Source organism: Benincasa hispida, unplaced genomic scaffold (genome assembly GCF_009727055.1).
Source record: "Benincasa hispida cultivar B227 unplaced genomic scaffold, ASM972705v1 Contig701, whole genome shotgun sequence".
Classification (NCBI taxonomy): domain Eukaryota; kingdom Viridiplantae; phylum Streptophyta; class Magnoliopsida; order Cucurbitales; family Cucurbitaceae; genus Benincasa; species Benincasa hispida.
Window position 1 is genome coordinate 13,012 of NW_024065046.1, and position 9,866 is coordinate 22,877.

The 9,866-nt window shown below is 29.0% G+C and overlaps 1 pseudogene; it reads right to left on the bottom strand.

The window, feature by feature from the left end:
- Nucleotides 1-2,583: 2,583 nt before the first annotated feature.
- LOC120069949 lies at nucleotides 2,584-9,866 on the bottom strand (annotated as a pseudogene).

Below are 9,866 nucleotides of genomic sequence, written 5' to 3' on the forward strand. Positions count from 1 at the left end.
TTCAAATTAATAGAGGGAATTAATTATATATGATATAATTAAGTTATTTTTAATTATATATGATATAATTATTATAATGCATATAATACATTATAGTTTTAGTGAGAGAAAATAAATATTTGAATATGATTCAAATATTATTAATATGAATTAGATTCATAATTATTAAATTTAATATAAATGTGATTTATATTAAATGTCATATAAGAGAGAAAAGAAACTATAAGTTATATTGTATATGATACAATATTAAAATTATAGATTATATGTTATATTTGATATAATATATAATTTATTATATATCATATGATAAGTTAGTTATCATATATATATTAAATGTTATTTTTTTAAATCAGTGAGGGAGTTATAACTCCTCCCATTTTTCTCTCCATTTGGGTGGTTGGTGTGTATTTGGCTTTTGAAAGACAGGAGAGAGTCTCCTTCATCATCATCTTGTTGATCGAAATATAAAAAAAGAGTTCTGCAAGTTTTTGGGTTGTTGGTGAATGATCAACAAACTTCCTCCTTTATACTCATCTAATTTTTCTCATTCCAAAATAGCCAGAGCCCACCACTCCTGAGTTCTTTGCCTTAGAATCCCAAGGAAACCTTTATATTAGTGTTCGCATTCTATTCGAGAGATTCTTGAAGAAGGTCTTCAAAGGTATGGTTTTCTAAAACCCTAAGTTTTTTTTTTTTTTTTTTTTTGTTAAATCATGTTGTAATTTTGTAAATGCATATCTTGTTCTTTATTTACTGTAAAAATTTATATTCAATAAAAAATGGGATTTGGGACGATCTTGCTTCCGCTCAAGGTTCCCTTCGATATGGGATCCTTCACAACCTTTATCAAATTCTTAGTCAAGAAAAACATGTCGGTTATGAATCTAAATCAAGCAAAGTTGTGTGCATATAATTCTAGAAACATTTTCTTAAGAGACATATCTGCCAATGACGAAGAATTCATTATTGTGCCATAGAGATATTCTAGACTAACACTGTAAGTTATTCTACAGAACTTAAGAACTTGGTCACTGATACCAACTGTAACGACCCAACTTTCTAAGACTAAAAGATCGTTGCCTCATGCATGCATAGATCTCAAAGTACCTCCTAAGTAAATTTTGGCTAAAATCAAAACTAAAGGAAAATAAAACCCAATCATTTAAGATAATAAATTTCAATTTACTTTAAGCTTGGGATGTTACATAACTAGTCACGCTGACAAATATATACAAGTTGGGCCCAGACTTGCACCCTACAACCTCGAGCGCCAAAATATTCTTAACATCACTGTCGTCACACGTAACTATAAATGTATGTCAAAGGATTGACTTATAAATAGCCCTATTCGACCATCCAAAAAATGGAGTAAGTAATCTCCAAAGGAGAGATCTGACCTTACTTATTTTTTGTAATGACCCGAGTTCAAGAGGGGTACATGAATAAACCGATATCACATCCGAATGAGAGGGATCCTAAGGACATAAAAGTATGGTTAAGAAAGGCTTAAAAGAATTGAAAGTTACTACCTATACCAACAAGATGTACCTTCCTTTTCGGTGGCTCAATCATAAGAACTCTAAAGTTAAGTTAAACGTGCTTAGCTTAGAGCATGAGGACAAAGCATACTGAAAGGGGACGCAGGGGAATGTCGGGTACATTATAGTTTTTAATTTTGAATTAGTTGATCTGTAAATTTTAGAAAATACCATATGGATAAAAAAAAGTTAGAAAAAATATCCATTTATATCTCTAAACTTTAAAATTATATCAATTTAAATCATATCATACACTAATAAATGTATAAATTTTAACCGGGTCCATTTCCATCTCAATTCACGTCAGGAGGAAAACACGTGGAATTTCGAAATGGTTGGTTATGGTTACAAAGAAATCCACAATTCCAATCAATTTTGAACTTCAAATCTACTTCAACTCAGAGTTGAAAGAAGAAATCATGCAGAAGCAGGGAACGAAACAATATAGTTCAAAATCAGTTCAGGATTTTCATTCTCCGGAGCATTAGAACTTGAACTCCACTGGAGCCGTTAATTCCGATACAGTGAATCACCAAGTTTCTTCAGAACCGAATCCGCGACGATCTTGTAGGCTGCTTCAGTCGGATGAATGCTATCCTTGGAAGCATTGCATTTCACAGAGGCCCTGCTTCTTTAAATCCACTTCCACATCAACCTTTGTCGGTATGCTCAAAACCTGTTCGACCAAATTCCTGTAGTTCAAAATGGCTCTCAAAATTGCATTTCCTCTTACATATTTACTGCTTTTGATTCAATTTTTAGTACCATTGACTGGGACTTACCATATTTCTCAGGATTATTGAGCATGTCGTTCATGGGGGTGTAGATGTCGGCATACAAAATTTTGCTTCCAGGAAGCTTTGGCGAAAGCTTCTGATTAGGCTTTTGAATCTGAGTTTTGTTCTTTCGAATATTCCGAATTGATAAGGTCTGTTGAATGGGAAGACAACCAATTGGAGGGAGGCCAGCGACCACCATATTGCGACCTCCAAGTTGGTAAATTTTCTGTCCATTTTCAATTAAAAACAGAGTTATAAGTGTTTATTTTCTGTAGTTCAAGTGTTTGTTTTGGTGGTACAAGTAAAAACTAAGAATGTTTTTCAAGTAACTTTTAGAAATAGGACTAAAGCTTAGATGCCTAGGTTTTTTTTTTTTTTTTTAATTAAAGTACAAGAATTGATTCAATACAAAACTAGATATAAAAGGTTACAATTTAGACTCTAATTGATAACTATTTGGTTCGTGGTTTTTCATAAACACTACTTTTACTCATGTTATGATATCTACTTTTCTTTTTTTTAGATGTTTTCAAAACCCAAGTTGAGTTTATGAAAATTAAAATAAAATAAAATAAAATAAAAGATAGTCTTTTCATATAAACTATGGTCTGCCTATTGTATAATGTACCTTGATCAAGCTTTGTAGCCTATTCTGTATAAAATCTTGGTAACCACTAATACTATAGTGTAGCCGCCTTGTGGGAATGTCATAAAAGTTGAAATTGAAGTCATTGGTTCCTGCACTAATCACAACAAAAGCATTCTTAATAATCCTTCTACTTTGAGTTGCACCCACAATCTTTTGAAGCCTTTCAGTGTAGTTCTTGAAAAGATCGATTTGTTTCATCACAGGAATGACTCTAGATATAGTGGCTGTCAGATCGTCGAAGCCAGTGCCAGCCGATGCAAAACTAACCCCTGTTTTCACATCATCATTCGAAAGTTTAGGATCCAAAAATGGAGGAACAAACTCCTTTATCCCTAACCTAGAGGCCACCATATCAGGAATGAGTTTTCCATCACTGAACCTTCCAGTAGTAACATGGCCAGGAAAATCTTTGCCATATGGAAAGTAATTGGCCTTGAAAGGGGTTGAATGAAGTTGTTATTTCCAGTATCGACGGTAGAATCACCAAATATGAGAATGGCGGAGAATGACCGAGGGCTTTTAGGCTTTAAAGCACTGCCTGGTTTGCTAAGAAATAGCAGCCAAATTATGTCGAATGATAGAGCTGCAATGAGGTAATTCTTAGCTCGTGCCAAAGCTATTGTTCTTCAAGTTCTTGTCTTTGATATTCATCTTTGCTAATTGGTCCATATATTTATAGGTTTTGAAGGATATAACAGTTAGCTCGTTATGGTTTTTACATGGTGTTATTTAGGTGTTATAGGCATAAAGAGTAAACCGTTTTATGCCTTCGTCGCCTTTAAAGATGGTAGCAATTTAAAGCCATTGAATGTATTTTGAAGTAGCTGACTTACGTAGTTATGATTGATTTGGCTTAATTTGTTTCAATTTTACTAATTTAGTTTATTCAGTGAATGTGCCAAAATTGCTCTGAGTTGTAAATACTTCATCTTGTGTATACTAGATCAATTTTATTGTTAGTGTTAATTAGGAAAAAAATACTTATTTGGTCTAGAAACTTTGAACGCAATTTTGATTTTGTCTTCATGAATGCATAAAATTTTGTCAACCTATATCTCGAAAAAACTTTTTGAAGTGCAACCATATATGTCATATTGAGCACAACTCAATTGGTCAAGTTATTACATCGTCGATCAAAATGTCTGAAGTTCAAATCTTCACACTCTACATGTCGTGTTGAACTTAAACAAAAAAAAAGTGCGATCATATATGGTTCACACTAGTATTAGGGTCGGAGCACATACGATTATCTTATTATTTTTTTTTTCCTTTTTTTGAGTTATGTGGAATGTATGTCTTTTTAACCGTTGACAATTAACCTTTCAAATTAAACATCTATCATCCTCATTTGTTATTTATTGCTTCTTTCTTTCTTTCTCATCTCTTTGAAGTTGAAACATGCAAGAATGGAAGGAGCAATGTCACCACCTACAAGGATAAAGATCCCAAGCTAACGAATGACTAAACAATATCAAGTTTGACATGTTATTAATAACGACATACATCAAGTATTGAGTGTCGTTATATCTTAAATAGTATTGAGTGATTTGATGTGTTTAATTATATAAATATAAGATATATTACCGTTGTTCTTGTTAACTGATTTACATATATATAATATTCATCATTTATGTTTAGGGTCTCTGAAATTTATGATTAGGTATGAAAATCTTCATCCAAACAGCAATGTTTATTCAAAATTGATATCATAGAGTCAATTTGTCATCATTTATAAAGTAACTGATATCTAAAATCAAAATTGTTATAATGTATATTTCGTTATTATAGGTGAATAAATTCTCTAATTAGGAATCATATTTTGCCAAATTAACGGAATTGAAATTTTTCTTTCCTTGGAAAGAAAATTCTAGACTCTCTTCATGATGTAAATAATCTCGCTTATTATAAGTCTTTTTGAAGAAAAAATATGTTCTTTGACACTTCTGCTGGATTTTCAAACAAAATGTAACATCACTATTGTTGTACGGTTGTCGATGTTTGAGACCATAGATATTATTAATTAAACATGATAGGGTAATATATTCAAATAGGGGGTTGAATCGTGCCTTAGATGCCCAGAGGCAAACATGAAATTATTATAGACAATAAAATATTTAGATGAATGTCTTTTCAAAAAGAATTTATTGTTTAAAAACGAAATAAGATTTAGACATAGAATACTTAGAATATTGTTTTTTAAAAAAAGAAATCTAATTTCAATGTTTTCGTGGATGGGATGTGCATTAGTCATGATTAATGACTATGCTTTGAATATATATAAGTGGCTTTTTTTTTTTTTGCCAAAATAATACATAGTAGGAATGAGCATGATAGGTCGAAAAATTGAACTGATCGATCAAGTCGGTCAGTCAAAAAAAGAGAAGAATCGGTCAGTATCGGTTTGAAAAAACAATAAATTGATCGATGATTGACTTTTATTGCTCGACGGTTGAAGTCGGTTTGAATATTTACTAAATCGATCAATACATCATTCGATGGCGATTTGGTTGGAAAACCGACTCCAACTGATCCGATGCTCACCCCTAATTTTGTAGTTGTATTTCGTTTGTATTTGTTACTTCAAGTTGTAGAGATTTTTTTCTATTTTTTACGGTTCAATAGTTTGTAAACCAAACAAAGAATAAAAATAATAGGCTTTTTAAATCAGCAAAAATTATACAAAATAGTTTTTTCCATAAATTAATTTGGCGTTCAATAATTATTTAACCAAAGCACAAGTGGTTTAGTTAAAAACTACTTTTATTAATGCTATTTTGAGGGGAAAAAATACTTTTTGAAATAAGTGTTCAAACTGGAAAGGTGTATCATTCTCTGAATCAAGTCACAACCAGTTACTTGAACTTTGTAAAATTGATAATTAATATAACACAAATCACTGGATTTTCAAATTTTTTAATTTTGAATGATGTATACAATGGTTTGTTGTGTTAATTTAATATTATAACTATTTAATTAGGTATATATCATAAAAGCTTACAAATTTGAAAAGTATCTAAGCTTACATAAATACTATATTCTTTTTCTATTAAATATAAAGTCTACATCATATCATATCAATCTTTTATCATATATACATTTTTTTGGTTTTATTGGACCAAAACCATCTATGTGAATTCATTACCCAATAATTTAAATTCCAGTTTATGTCTTTATAATGTGACTAAGCCTATGTTATTAAATAATTTTACTCAATTGTATATTTATTTAAGTTAAATAAATTAAGTATCAATCTAGCTTAGCCTGAGTGTAGATACTTTTGATTGAGTAGTTGGAAGTTATTTGAATAGTTTATTTTATGTTAAAGTGAAAATAGTTTTAGTGGTAATTGATATGTAGAAAATCGGAGGTTCATATCTTCCTACTCCACTTATTGTATTAAATAGTCTCGAGAATTTTTTACGGATAGTCCTTTTTCAAGGGTCAAATGAAAATTAGCATGAGGTTTAAAAATTAAGAAATGTTGGCATTCGGCTTATATCAGCGCCATGTGAAGTTACCATTTTGGCCTTTTTCCAATTTTTTTCCTTCTTCTATTTATAACCTTTTTTAAAAATCTAATCTGCAGCTTGGGAGAATTTTCTTTTTTTAATTTTCAGTGGACTTCTTCTTCCTTCTTCTTCAATCTACCATTTAAAAAAAAAAATCTACCCGATCCTCCTTCAATTTGCAGCTTCTTCTTCAATCGATTCATCTTCTTCTTCAATATGTAATTTTCTTTAGAAATAAGGAGAGCGGGAGCAAGAAGCAAGAAGCGGGAAGTGAATGACAATTGACATAGTGTTGTCAACGAGATCGAGAAGTGAGAAGCTAGAGCGAGAGCAAAAATCTTGACGCGTGCATTCTTTGGGTCAAAATAGTAATTTCACGAGGCATTGACGCAAGCAAAAGACAAAAATCCATTGATTTTTAAATTTTGGGTTAATTTTCATTTCAAAAATCCCAATAGCCTCATTTATAGGTTTATTAAAACAAAAGAATAATAATAGTACTGAAACATGCATGTTGAATTAAAAATAATATGGACTGTTTGGGCAAGGAGTTGGTTATTATAATCCTAGATTATTATAATTAGGTTATAATAGTTTGTATTTTTGGTGTAAATTATAATAATATGTGTTGAGGTGTAAACTATTTTAGTTTGAGAATAAAATAATAAATACTATAGCAAAGAATAAAAAGATTGATGAATGTATAATAGTAAAAATTGTAGCAAATAGTAAATACGATAGAAAATAGGGGTTCTGAAATAGTGTTTAGGACTACAAAATAGTATTTACTGTAGCAAGAAGTGGTTATTATAATCTTAATATAGTCTTTGCTCCAAACGTCCACCCGATCTTTTAAATAGAACTAAAAATAATAGTTTGATATATGTCTTGTATTTTAAAAATACTTTGAAATTTATAGTTTACTATCGTGTTTATTATTTTCTTTCCTGCAAAAGTTTAGTATGAATATTGAATAAATTCATTTTTTTAAGAGAAATTATTTTTAATGACAAAATTATTGAAAATATTTACAGATATAACAAAATATCATAGTCCATCTGCGACAGACTACGATAGACTACAATCTATGTCTATCATACCACAGATAGACACAGATAGTAGTATCGCGATCTATCGCAAATAGACAGTAAATTTTTTTTATATCAAATAAATATTTTGATTCATTTTATTATATTTGAAAATAACCATTCTTTAAAAGTACATTGGATAAGACATTAAAGACTACAAAATCATCTTTTTACACGTGGACTACATTCATTATGAATACTTGAATAGATATAACAATTTAATGTATAACTACTTGCACCTAGAAGTCGTGTCAAGTTAGTGAAAAAATCTATATCTCTATTATCCTATTATTTCTCTATAGCATCTAAATTTGAAGAGTCGTGTCTCAAACAATTGAAAAGAAAGATAAAAATTTTCTATATAATGTTGTCTATACATATTATAAAATTATAGAGTAATATGTAATTATGGAATAAAGTCAAATTGGAAAGATTTTTTTATAACAAATTATAAATTATAAATTTATATATTTATAAATTTGAAAAAAAAAACTAAAATGTATATGAAAAGTAATTTTTATAGAAAATTTAATTTATTAGTCAACTTTGAAGCACTTTTTTTTTTTTTTTTGGTTCTACTATCATTAATTTAATCAAATGGTCTTTTATTAATTTTGATATAATGCACTTAATAATGAATATTGGACAAAAGTCTTACTTCATAAGATAATGATGGATTTCGCATCATGAAATCACCTAAACAATCGTAGCAGCCTCTTTGAAGTTGAAAATCATCACTACAACGATATTTTTTTTTTTTTTTTTTTTTTTTCTATGGTGACATTTTTCTTTCCCAACATTAAAATTCGTCAAGATAGATACCAATTAGTAATGATAGTTGACATGTATTAATAATATCAATATAAAGATAATAGACAATTCGAATGATAAGTACAATCTCGATGATAAGTACGCATATTTATCGTCGGCTTTTGTAAATGATAAATCCATGCTTACCATTTACATATAATATTGTCAAACGACGATAAACGATATCAACAGTAAACATGCATTTATCTCAACACACTCCTGCCAATAAATAAGAAAATTATTTATTTCCTTTATATATAATCTTTGGAGTTGTATCAGTTAAAATCTTGAACTTAATGATTATATCAATTTTTAACTCTTAAATTTTATGAGTTTGTCAATTTGCCACTTTTCTTTAGATTTCGTTCGAAAATAATCATTTGATTTCTTATAATTGTTTGAATTAGACTCTTACTAGTCGTTTAAAGACTGTTTAATAAGATTATATTGAAAATCGTCAATACATTTAATTTATACACGTGTAGACTTCTACACAATGTTGAACTATATTAAAGTTGTGATAGAATTGATGAGATGATGGATTTTTTTTTAAAAAAAAATATTAATTGAGAATGCAAATTTAATTCCACTTAGGGCTTTAATAAATAAAATGGTAAGTCTTATCAAAACAATCTATATTAATTTAAAGATTTTTTGTTAAAACATATTAATTTAATTGTTGCATTAAATTGTTTTGTTTCCATTGTATAACTACTTGCGGGATAATTTTGTTGAAAAAATAAGAAAAACAAAAGAAAAATTATCTTTTTTTAATCTCCGAATTTAGAAGAATATGTGCATTTGGTCTCATAAAAATTATTTTTAAACTATTAATCTAAAACTATTTTTATAGATAATTTTCAAGTAATTCAAGTAGTTATACATTAAATTAATGTACAACAAACTTACCATTTTCAATAAAATGGTAAGTCTTATCAAAACAATCTACATATTCTTCTTAATTTAAGTTTTTCACAACAAACTATTTTAATCTAAAACTATTTTTAGAATTTATAAACATATTTTTAATTCAAAATTTATAATTATATAAAGCCAAAAAAAAAAAAAAAAATAGTTCAAGGACTAAAAATGTATGTTTTGGAAAAAAACACACGTTGATGAGAAACAACAATGAAATGCTTAAACACAGAACCTCTCTAGACCCTTGCTCTGATACCATATTAAATATCAATTGATCTAAAAGCTTAAGTTAATAGATGAAAGCAAATTAAATTTAATATCTAACATCTTGGATTACCACAAAACAAATGGTCTCTAACGATAAAAACACATTTTCTTGTTCCTAGCTAGGACTTTGTGAATTTATGGCACGTATACTTGCTACTTGCTAGGAATGAGAATAGATTTGGTTGAACCTAGTTAATTCTCATCGATGGTGTTTACCAAAATCAAGATTGAAAATAATATGTGGACTCACCCCAACTTAAAGAATCAATCTCATTCTCATTCATTATTCCAAGGACTCCCAT